Raw genomic sequence first — 12002 nt, forward strand, 5'->3', positions numbered from 1 at the left:
CATACATAAATTAAATGCCAAAAGTTGGCCTCCAACAACAACTAAATGCCCAAAATTGATACCCAAGAAAAATTACAATATCTCCTAGATTTGATTGAATTAGAAATTTTTATTTGAACTATAGGTAGTAATTTAGGTCCTCTATAGCCCCTTAAATTTGTAAAGGATTTTTCCTTAAGAATATCTATGCATCCATCCTAAAAGTTATGTACAACAACCTGTTGCACAAACTACTAGAAATTGATACTCTAGGAGAATTGCCATATCTCCCAACTTATAAGGAAATAGATCTTGTGCCTTGTTCCATAGATAGTACTCTAGGATCTTTTCAATCCCTAAAGTGATAATACTCTCATTCATTGTGAAAAATTAATTACATAGTCTACAACAGGCACCTAGAAACTAAGAAAATACAGTTCTAGCAGCAAGGTTAAAATAGTTCAAACTTCAACTCAATCCATCCTATCTCTATGAAATCATGAGGAAAAGTTACCCAATGTGTCTCCAGCACATTACCAATCATGAAAAGAATCACGCCACCAAAATTTAATCTTGATGCTATTGCATCAGTTTCCCCAAGTGAATAGAAAAGTATGTCCCATACTTTGATGCCCAAAGAAAGATCTGTAACCAACTTCATCTTCACCAAAGGCTTCCACTTTATCAAATTCAATAGAACAAATCCAAAAATCAACCATCTATGCTTCATCCATTGAAACAATAGAATCAAATACATATTAGAAACCCTATTAGCATGCTCACACCCAAGAACAAACTTAACATAATGCTTCAACAAAAAACCCTAATCCACATTAGCAACTAGTGAATCCATGCCAACATCAATAAACTCCATGTTAGCAGCAATATGTAGATCTCCATCAACACATTTCAAACTCACAACACCAAAAAACTCCTTAATCACAAGAAGATTCTCTACAACATACAAGTCACCACCAATAGCAACTAGATCTTCCATGACCAGGTGCTCTGTAACATACAAATCACCACCAATAGCAATTGGATCATCGATTACCAAGTGCTCTCCAATTTTTCATGTCAAACCCAATTGACTAATCATGAAAATGAATGTCCATCCTAGCATCAACAAGGTTAGGAATATCCTCAGCAACAACCTCTAGTTGTTGTACAGGTTCTATATCAAAATCCACAAACTAATTAAAAATACCAACCTTTTCCACCTCAACCTTGTTAAGTCATCTTCTTTCACAAACAATTCTCTTAGCCAACCAAATAACTCTCTTCTAGATTGGTAGACTCTAGCTTCACAAACATCTATGAAATACCTTCCTCATCCTATCCTTAACTTGATCATTCAAACTAGATTCAAACTGATTTACCACCTTCTTAGCTCGATCAGGCAAACTAGCTTCAAACTAAGCAGACATCATAGAAAACCTCCTCTCTAGCACATCACAGAGATTCATAATCATCTTAGGGTTGAATCTTCTAGGAGCCATCTCCTAAGATCTTTGTAAACCCTTTACAACAAATCCTTCCTACACTTCTTGTGAAGACCTCAAATTGTTTGCAAGTCAAATTGCAACCTGCCACCTCACATGAACAATCGAGAACCACATGACAAGTCCAAGACCACAAATCTGCAATCCACAAACTCTCTATGATCATGCGTCAACAAGATTATTATTTAATCTTCACATCCATCAATCCATCTGCAAGCCCTCTACAATTGGGAGTCAGAACCACGATATGCCACCTCACAACCAAGAGATCTAGGACTCCAAAAAGAAAATCCACCACTAGATCATGATCAACTCAGATCTATTTCTCCAACCCAAGTCCTAATGCAAACTACCACAACTTTGGCAATATGTCTACACATTTAGGAACAACCTTCACTCTGATACCACCTAATGCAATGTAGGGTAGTGAGAATCCCCAAAGGAGATGTCATAGCCCCCAAAAAATAACCATGCAGTGAAAACACAATAGCAAGAAGCAATAAGGCAAGATCTGATATCAAATTGCAATAATTTATCCATAAAATAACTGTTACATGCAATCTGCCAAGCTATAAGGTTTTCCCATTCATGTCCAAATACAAAATAATTACAATAATAGTTCTGAAAGATCTCTCAAGATCCAACCCAAACACTAGATTGTCTAGATTCACACTTTGGTAGAAACCTCCAAGGAAGATCTCAACTTGTGCTCGCAAGCCCACCAAGAAATCTCCTTGTTTTCCAAGCCACAGCTATTAGCTCTGCTCCAAATTCATCCAAGATCCAAGTATAAATTGTCTCATAGTTGATGCTTTGTCCACACACTCACAACTTCATTACAATCCTGCTATAAATTACCTCACATTCAATGCTCTATTAACAAACTCTGGAAAACTCACTCTTCAGCTACTCCCATAGTCACTCCTATTCTAAATGAATGATTCATCCCCTCATGAATGAATAAAAGGCTCCAAAAGACCCCTTACTTATACCGAACTAAGCCACAAGTCAGACACAATACAAATTAAATACACATACATAAATTAAATGCCAAAAGGTGGCCTTCGACAATAATTAAATGCCCATAATTGATACCTAAGAAAAATTGCAATATCTCCTAGCTCTGATTGAATTATAAATCATGCATCCTAACCGTAGGTATTAATTTAGGTCCTCTACCACCCCTTAAATGCACAAAGGCTGATTCATTAAGAATATCTGTGCATCCATCCTGAAAGTCACATACAACAACCTATTGCACAAACTGCCAAAAATTGATGCTCTAGGAGAATTTCCATATCTCCCAACTTATAAGGAATTAGAACTTGTGCCTTGGACCATAGATATTAAACTAGGCCCTCTTTAATCCCTATAGTGAGAATCCTCTCATTAATTGTCTAAAATTATTTACATAGTTAGTAACAGGAACCCAAAAACTAGAAAAACATAGTTCCAGTAGCAAAGTAAAAACAATTCAAAATTCAACTCAATCCATCCAATCTCTATAAAATCATGAGGGAAGGTTCCCCAATGTGTCCCCAAAACATACCTAATCATGAAAAGTATCACACCACCAAAATCCAATCTCGATACTCTTGTGTCACAATAATTGTTTCAACCTTTGTTTTAGTTTCTCTTTGATGCAAGCCTCTTCTTTTGAGGTGAAGTAGAGTCTTTGGTTTTCATTATTGAAATAGTTGTATATTATGAAAAGAAAAAATTCTTACATTTCATTATGTAAAATATTTTAATTAATTTAGCTCCTTCAAAAAAACATCTCCTTTCTAATAAGCTTATAATTTAATCCCATGTAAAATTTTGTGCATTGTTAGAATGCACAATAATAGGCAACCTACAAAAATTGGATCTATCTAGGAAAAAAACCTTTTAGATGCATAAAGAAAATATTTATAGAAAAAATAAAATGAAATAACTTCTCATTATTCAAAGTGAATGCATATTTATAATATATAAACTTTGTAAAATTAAAAAATGGAGGAAAATAGAAATAGAGCTAGGAAAAATAGAAATAATCCTTAGTTATCTTTTAAAATAAGAACCATATTTACCCATAAATCAAGGATTAAGAAAGATGCAAAAAAAAACCCTTCAAAGAAGTGATTAAGGAAAAATGCTCCTAAATTATTTTCACTAATGAATTTTTATATGAATTATACTAATAATTAAAGATAAATAAAGTGCAGTAGAATAAGGTTTGTTTTCTAATGAGGTTGTATGTTGAACTTGACACATGTTGATTATTGGAAGCTAGATTAATAAAGGATACATTGTTGATAAGTTATTCCATATAGAACTTTCAAAGATTCAAATGGAATCTTTTAATGGTCAACCAATAGAATAGAGGCAAAAACTATTATAACATTTGACTTGTCCATGTCATTATATTTTCAACATGTTATGTAGTTAGGGTTTATATGTGTTAATAAGAAAATAATGTGGGATGCACATTTTAGCATGCAAACTAAAAAAATGGAATTAATTCGAAGTAAATATATGGATTCATACACTTTAAAGGAACAACAACATATAACTAGTCTATGAGTTGAATTCCATATTTAAATGGGTTTCAAAAATAAAATCGCACCATTTTTGTCAAGGTTTATTGATACTACATAAAATAATGAAATTGATAGCTTAAATAGACATTTCATTATTAATCTCAATTGAATTTTCATACAATTGGTCTTAAAAGTAAAGATTATATACTTTAAGATCCATAAGAATACCCTTAATTGGTTCATAAACACCATAACTTCAATGATATAAAGGGTTATAATAATCATTCACAAGAATCTCATGAAGGGACAATATATCAATTATCATAGAACAAAATGCAGAAACATTAGAATCATGATTAAGCATGTACATAAAGTTTATTTTTTGAATCATAGACCTCTAATGGATATAATTGATCAAGTTGATATCACTAAACACCTTTTCATACCAACATATTAGGCCATAGAATTAGTCTATTAAGTCATACTTGAGTAGGAGACTTGTGAGTTAAGTCATACTTAGTGGTAAGAGCATATGCCAAACCTATATAATTGTACAAAAAGCCTAATAATAAACATAAACACACACAATTTTTTTTTTTTTAAAGAATTAAGTATATTTGCACCAAAATTTAGCAATATATTTTTATACAACAAAATATTTATAATGATGGGATTTAATATAAATCTATTCTTTTCTTGCATGAAGCATATTCAAAACCTACAAATTTATATTATTTTAAACTACATACTTTACAAGAAAAATAAATAATTTGTCATTTCCATGATCAATATTTTTTTTATAATCATAAGTATCATTTGAAAATATTGTTAATTTGAACAAATTATTAATACTCTTACAATCACTTACTTTAAGAAGATGTAAAATCATCCATATGGCACTTGCAAATTTGTTTAAAATTACTAATAACATCTATAAATTATGAAATGATCAAATATAATTATTTAAGGTTTAAAATGATATATCATGATCACAACTTAAAGATAAATGAAACAAGTGTCACATAGTGTCATGCTAATAGCTTAAGTAGATAGAGTAATAAAGTTAAAAATTTGATTAAATTTGATTAATATTAAATTAATATTATGAAATTTGATTGATTTTCAAATTTTTTGAATTATACTTTTACATTAAAAATCTTATTTTTAATTTAAAAAAAATATATTTTTAATAAAAAGTATAATTAAAAATTATTTATAATTAAATATAAATGTCCTCATACTATTATAACTATTTAAGTTGTACCTTAAATAATAATATTTTATTTAAACTAAAAAAAATTATATAAAATAATATTCATAAAATATAATCACAAGTTATTGTAAAAGAAAAACATGTTATTAAAATAATTGTACGATATAACATATTATTAATTTAATAGTTTTACATAGTAAAATATTTTTATATTCTAAAATATTTTAAATTATGCTTTGATGGTCATATCTACTTCTAAATAAACTTTTATATTTAGTAAATAGTATCTTACTAATATAATTCTTTATTTATTTTAGCTAAATATTATCTTAAATTTGGTAAAATAAAATTGCATATTAATTAGAGCTTCAGTTTTCAAAAGATTTTATTTTACTTAAACTTTACTAATTAAGAAAATGTTATTTAAACTAAAGTCCCTGTAATAAATTAAAATCACCTACAAAACTATTAGATAGCATAATTTAGATAATAATATTTTTTAGAAACAAAAATATTAAGTAAAAAATATAAAAAATTAAATTAAATGAGAACATACAAAACACTTATGCAATATGTAATGTCAAAAAGAATGAATAAGCATCTATTAGGAAATCCTTATTTGGATGTGCGGATTATGAGCTTTGATTTTACTGAAATCTTCTTCGCCTTCCTTTAATCTCTCCTCCAACTCCCCACTTGCCTGCCCAACCTCTATGACCTTCAGTCTCCTCAACCGCTCCAATCCCTCTGCAAGTTTCTTCGCCCGCGGGCAGTTTGCTATCGCTAGCATTTCCAGACTCTGCATCGCTCCCTCCTCCAATGCCGGCAACTCCTCCAAAAGAGGGAAGTCTATAATAAAGAGCCTGACCAGCTTTGGAAATCCCCCACGCTCTCCAAACTTCTTCGGCAGTTCTCTGCATCTCCAATCTCTATACAAACCCAATGTATGCAAGTTGGGCATGTTTTGCAGCGATGGATAATCACTGCACTCTTCCAATGTGAGTACTGTCAGATTTACCATACCACAGATCCAACTCGGCACCGAAAAACGGAGAAGACTAAGATGTTGAAGATCTTTCATGACATTCATTTTTTCTGGGAATGATGGAAGAACATCACCCTCTCTTGAAGGAATATGATTTAGTACTTGAAGAATTCTCATTTTTACCAGCCGCTCAAGGACACCATCTTCTATAATTCTTAACCCACCTACATCTTCTAATGAAAAAGCTATTTCCCGAAGATTGATCAGATTGCGGATGTCATGAACATTCAAGAATTCAGGGGAGAGTGGGATGCAATCTGATCTCAGTGTTCTCAGACTCACCAGATGTGATATTCCCTTGGGCATATGCCTGTGAAGTTCATATGAGCAATCTCTTAAATCGAGATGGGAAAGAGAGATTAGCTCACCTATGCAGAGAGGTAGACGTTTGAGGGCAATGCATCCAGAGACATCGAGGAACAGAAGAGACTTGAGAGTCTTCTCACACAATCCGGCACTTGTGTGATCTTTGTTTGAGACAAATTCAAAACCTTAAGCAGCTTCAATTTTCCAACACTGTTTGGCAATGCAGAGATGGCAGTGCGGCTAAAGTCGAGAACCCGGAGTAGTCTCAGACGATGAAACAGGTGTTGTGGAATGCAAGTAATATCTCGACTCTCAAAGAGGGAAACAGTTCGAAGAATTTGGTGACGATGAAGGGCTCTTTCTGGAAGTGCATCATCCGTTATACCTTTCTTACCCAAAATTAGCTGGCGGCAGCTGCTGTCTTGCAAGGCAAGATGAAATTTGCACTTGTGTTCTTTGCTTATATTAATAGCTAGATCACGCAACAAGTCATGCACGGTGTAACAGAAATTAACTCGGTTTACTTCCACGAAACATAAGTTTACAAGTTGGTGCAAGTAATTCAACCCAATGTCGCACTGCTCTTTCTCATTTTCTTGTGGAATAAAACCTTCTGCTATCCACAAATATATCAAATAGGCCTGTTATATGTATTCACTGTTATTGGATCTAATAAAATCTATCCCCGTGTCCTCGGGAAAGAAAGAAAAGTAAGCGAAACAGCATTTCAGATGGGAAGGAAGAGATTTGTAACTGAGCTTGAGAATTTCCATCATCTGATCCTCTGCCCCTACAACATCTTCTAATTGTCTCAGTTTTCATTCCCAATTCCCTGGGGCCACAGAATTTGACAATGATGCTGCGACCGTCTTAACAGCCAGGGGTATTCCTCCACATTTTTTAACAATTTGAAGGGCTAAGCTCTCTAGGTCCTTGGGGGGGCTATTTTCAGCACTGGTTGGGAAGGCAAAAAGGAAAAACAGGGTCCAACTGTCTTCCTTCGAGAGCTGCTGCATCTCATAGATATGAGCTCTAATGTTTGGAGCAACCTGTCTACTTCTGGTAGTAATAACAATCCTACACTGGTTATTTCTGCCAGTGGGAAAACCAAGCCTTTGTATAATGTTACCTTCTACACTACTGTCCCACACATCATCTAGAACAATCAATAAACCTTTCCCCTCTAAATGCCCATGAATCAAATCAGCCACAAGCACATCACTTATACTAGACTCTACTGGCAAATTGATTTGCTTGGCTACGTCACATTGCATAGTTCTAAGAGAACAATTTCGTGATACAGAGACCCAGGCAGAATGGTCATACCTCTGTTTACTTCTCTTGTAGAGATGCTGCATCAGAAATGTCTTTCCAAGCCCGTCCATACCCACCACGGCTACAACACGGACTTCTGGCTGCTCTAACAATCTCTCTATTTCTGCCGCCTTATCATCCACGCCCACTGCTCGTGGATCTTCCTTCAAGATGACACCGCCTCTTCTGAACTGGGCTCCTCTTGGATCTGATGTACCACTTGTTGAGGGCTGATCTAAACGGGATACATCATGAAATAGCCTGAGATGCTCTCCATCTTGAATAACAGATCCCACCCTAGCTTTCAGCTGACTGCTATTTCTATACAAATGTTCAACAGCACACTCATCAATTATGTCTTGTGCATCAAGAGCAATATCTCTCACATGTGATGGGCGCTTTGGTTATCTACATCTTGTAGATAACCACATAAACGGCTAAACTTCTTCTGCAACGACTTGAAGTCCTCTTTGAAGTTGAGCAGCAGCGAAGCCTAATTCAATACTTGCTGAGCGGCAATCTCGCCAAGCTTTCCAAGCACACCCTGGGCAACTGCAACGGCAAATCCTGAAGCCATATTTGATCTCTAAAAGACTCTGAATTTAGAGAACATAAATGAATGGCAATGCAACTCGAACTTGTTTGAATGCGTGTATAAACTTGGTAATTCTATATATTTATAAGAAATGCAGGCTTCTGGTCCAATGTAATGGTAAAGTTTATTCGGGAATGGAGTGTACACCAATTTGATGATATGCCCACGTTATATAAAGAGTAGATTCCTTAGAAGCTCTCGAGTGGAAAGAGAGTTAGTGGAGTACCTCTTTAATAAAAGGAGACGAATTGGGTTCTTAATGTTTTGCTCCTGTTCCAAAACAAGTCCCTCGAACATCTTTGCTCGTTTTTTTAGGGCTTGTTTGGTTGCTGGAATATAAATTAAGCATTGATATTCCGAATGCTGGCTTTGGGATCCTAGAATTTGGAATCCATATTATGATTAGGGAATCCAATTTGGGACTGTTTGGTTGACCAAGGATTCATTGTGAGAATATAGATTTCCTCCGTTTGGTTGCACATTGTGGAATTGGAATACTAGCCAAAATAACATGCAAAATATTATCGTCTAGCTATAGCATTATCATCATGCAAAACAATTCAATACTTATTTGGTTTGTTGAAGTTCAAACATTTTTAACAAGTATAAAAAGATTAAGTCATGTTGAAAGTAAACATTGTCATAACAGACGAGGATGAGATTGTGCTAATGAATACTAAAACTTTTATGACTCCTGTTCTATAAAATAAATACCATTGATTATAATTCACATAATTATTTATATGAAATATGTATATTGTTCAAGTCTTGTTGAATGAATCTGAATCACAAGAATTGATGAAATAAGAGTCAGAAACATCCCATTAAAAATATATATATTTGTAGAGATCCAATAAAAAATTTGATCATCACAACATTCAAACTCATAGGTGCAAAGTCTAAATGTTTATATTAAAATTTTACGAAATCTTACCTAGAAACACTTTTATGCCAGAAAAAAATCAATAGAGTAGATTGTTTTTGTCCTACATACAATTCATTTAACTGAGAAACAATGTATGTGAAAAAGTTATTTCACCAAACTTTTTTGTAGTAACTACTGAGCAGATGAGGCGGAAAAACCCTAATAAATTACTCAACAATGGAAAATATATGAGCAAGTAATAGCGGAAAATTTTCCCCACATTTAAAAAAATTAAATTTCAAAAATTAGTGCAAAAAAAGGTACCCCAAAATGGGCATCCAGATGTCAAACCCAATTAAATTTTACTTCAGTTGAAATCCTCATTTTCAAAAAATGGGATTTAAAATGGGAATTAAAATGGGAATTCCAAATAAAAAGTATTTTGAAGGAATTTGGAATCTTTGTTTTGGGGGTCAAATGGGGATACCAGATTCCACTTTTTTCCAATTCCAATTTCGATTGTGTGGACCCAAACAATGGATTAGAATTTTTTAAGAATTCTAAATGTCAATTCCATTCTAATTCCACAAACCAAACGGGCCCTTAATAAACCCAGATCAAGTGGGTTTTAATTGTCTTGCACATATACCAATCCAAGGATATGAAATATCTTTATTCTTTGCTTGTTAATCACTTTGACACCTTTATTCGTGGCTTGATGGACACTTTGGATCACTTCTCGATTTTTGCAAATACACTTCTCAAGCTAACGGGCCAAATTTCAAAGCACATTGAATTTATGCTTTCTTCACATGGGTGTAAGGTCTCATTCCTTTCTTCGTACAAGAGCAAATGGGAACCATACAATTACTTTCAGCTTCCTATACAATACAGAAATCAGAAATTGAGTTCCTCTTTGGACAGGCTTCGCAATTTATTTATTTTTTATCAGTATCTTCTCTTTATAAATATTATACAATAATTTATAAATAAAAAATGTTAAATAGTCATAAGAGATACAACATTGTCATCTTTTTTTTATATGGAGGTCATTCACAAACAAATTTTAGGTACTTGATACATGCCCATGCGTGCTTGAAACCTCTTTGGCTAAGAGCCAAGGACTAAGGAACATCCACGCTACCAAATTCACCTAGGGCACATTCTCAACCTCATCCCTTGTGATGTCTTCGGGCCTTGCACTCAACAAGACTTGATCCCTTGTGGACTCTTTGTGAGCCATTCAACTTCACCAGTAGACCAAGGGCCCATTGACAACATAGTCATCTTTTTAAGTGTATATACTTACAATCTTTTCTTTGAATGCAGGTCATAAGAGATACAAAATTATCATCATTTTGATGAAAATCATTATTATAGTAACATATGGAAGGCTTGATGTATGTGAAGATCAATAGAGACTTATGGTAGTGAAAGAAAAAAAATATAAACTTATGCATTCTCAAGGCTTACTTGTGTTTTGTTGAATTGTTTTAACTAGAAAACTTGGATACCTGTGTATGAATGGGAGCTGTCATTTCCAAAACCTCTAGGAGATTTACAACTTAACCAAGTGTTCAAAACCCATTACCTCTAGTTTAGGAAAAATGTAAAAAGAGGATTGATGAAGATAAAAATTTGCACCCTCAAGAAAGGAGAGTGAATCAAGTCCCTTTGAAATTGATTTTTATCTTCCTCTCAAATGCTTTTGATTTTTTTATCATCACTTCAATTGATTATTGGAAAGTTTGTTAAGGAAGTGTTATAGGACAACAAAATCTTGAAGGAAGTATAACAATATGATTTATGGTAAGGGAAAGGTCAAATCAGAAGTTTATTTCCATACAATTTCATCTTGAATGGTCATGCATTCACATTAGTGTATGATTCCATTAAAACTACATTGAATATGCAACTTTTCCCACTTGCAATAATCTCTTAAGAGACATGTTGTTGTTGAAGGTGAAGACCTTGTAGAAAGGATATAGAGGAAAGTTAAATGCTTTTTTGGATCTTCTTGCACATGACCATAGTGAGCCAATTCCTATTACTACACTCACTCTTATTCATCAAAGTAACTTATATTGGACAGTGATTCATGACACTAATGCTCTAGTTGTCCAAATCCTACTCCTATGGAGAATGCTTGTGTCCATTTTAGTTTAGTTACACACCATGTTCAAGTTACTAATCTCAACTTCTTTATAAACTTTTAGACTAATAGTGGGGGAATGCGATTCAAATTTCAAGTTGATGTGATGGAGAAGTAATTTGTCCATAGTTTTGATATTTCCATTTTGTTAAAGGGGATTAATGATTAAATCTTGTATATGATGTCTATAAATCTATAGGATTGCCAAATAGGAGATTAGGAAGTGAAAGAATGCAAAGTTTTGTTACTTGTAAAAGTTCTATATTTCTATTTTTGGCTAGTAAGAGCCATTTCTTTTGAAGTTTGTATAATTTATTTTTATATTAATATATATTCTACCTAAATGCCTTTCACCAAGAAAAAAAATCTTTAGCAGTGCTTAATACCAATAAAGTCAATTGATCTTTCATCTATAATTCCCATTGATATGTATCTTAGACAAAATAATTGTCAAAACATGCATAGTTGTATATTATTACATAATTAGATTTCTAGTATTAAAATATATTTGA

General features: G+C 33.3%; 1 pseudogene; it reads right to left on the reverse strand.

Moving 5' to 3' along the window:
* Positions 1–5727: 5727 nt before the first annotated feature.
* LOC149579486 (putative disease resistance protein RGA3) lies at positions 5728–8511 on the reverse strand (annotated as a pseudogene).
* Between the last annotated feature and the right edge of the window lie 3491 nt (positions 8512–12002).

This window comes from Cupressus sempervirens, chromosome 1, assembly GCF_028749045.1.
Source record: "Cupressus sempervirens isolate cs-2001-9-10 chromosome 1, ASM2874904v1, whole genome shotgun sequence".
Classification (NCBI taxonomy): Eukaryota; Viridiplantae; Streptophyta; class Pinopsida; order Cupressales; family Cupressaceae; genus Cupressus; species Cupressus sempervirens.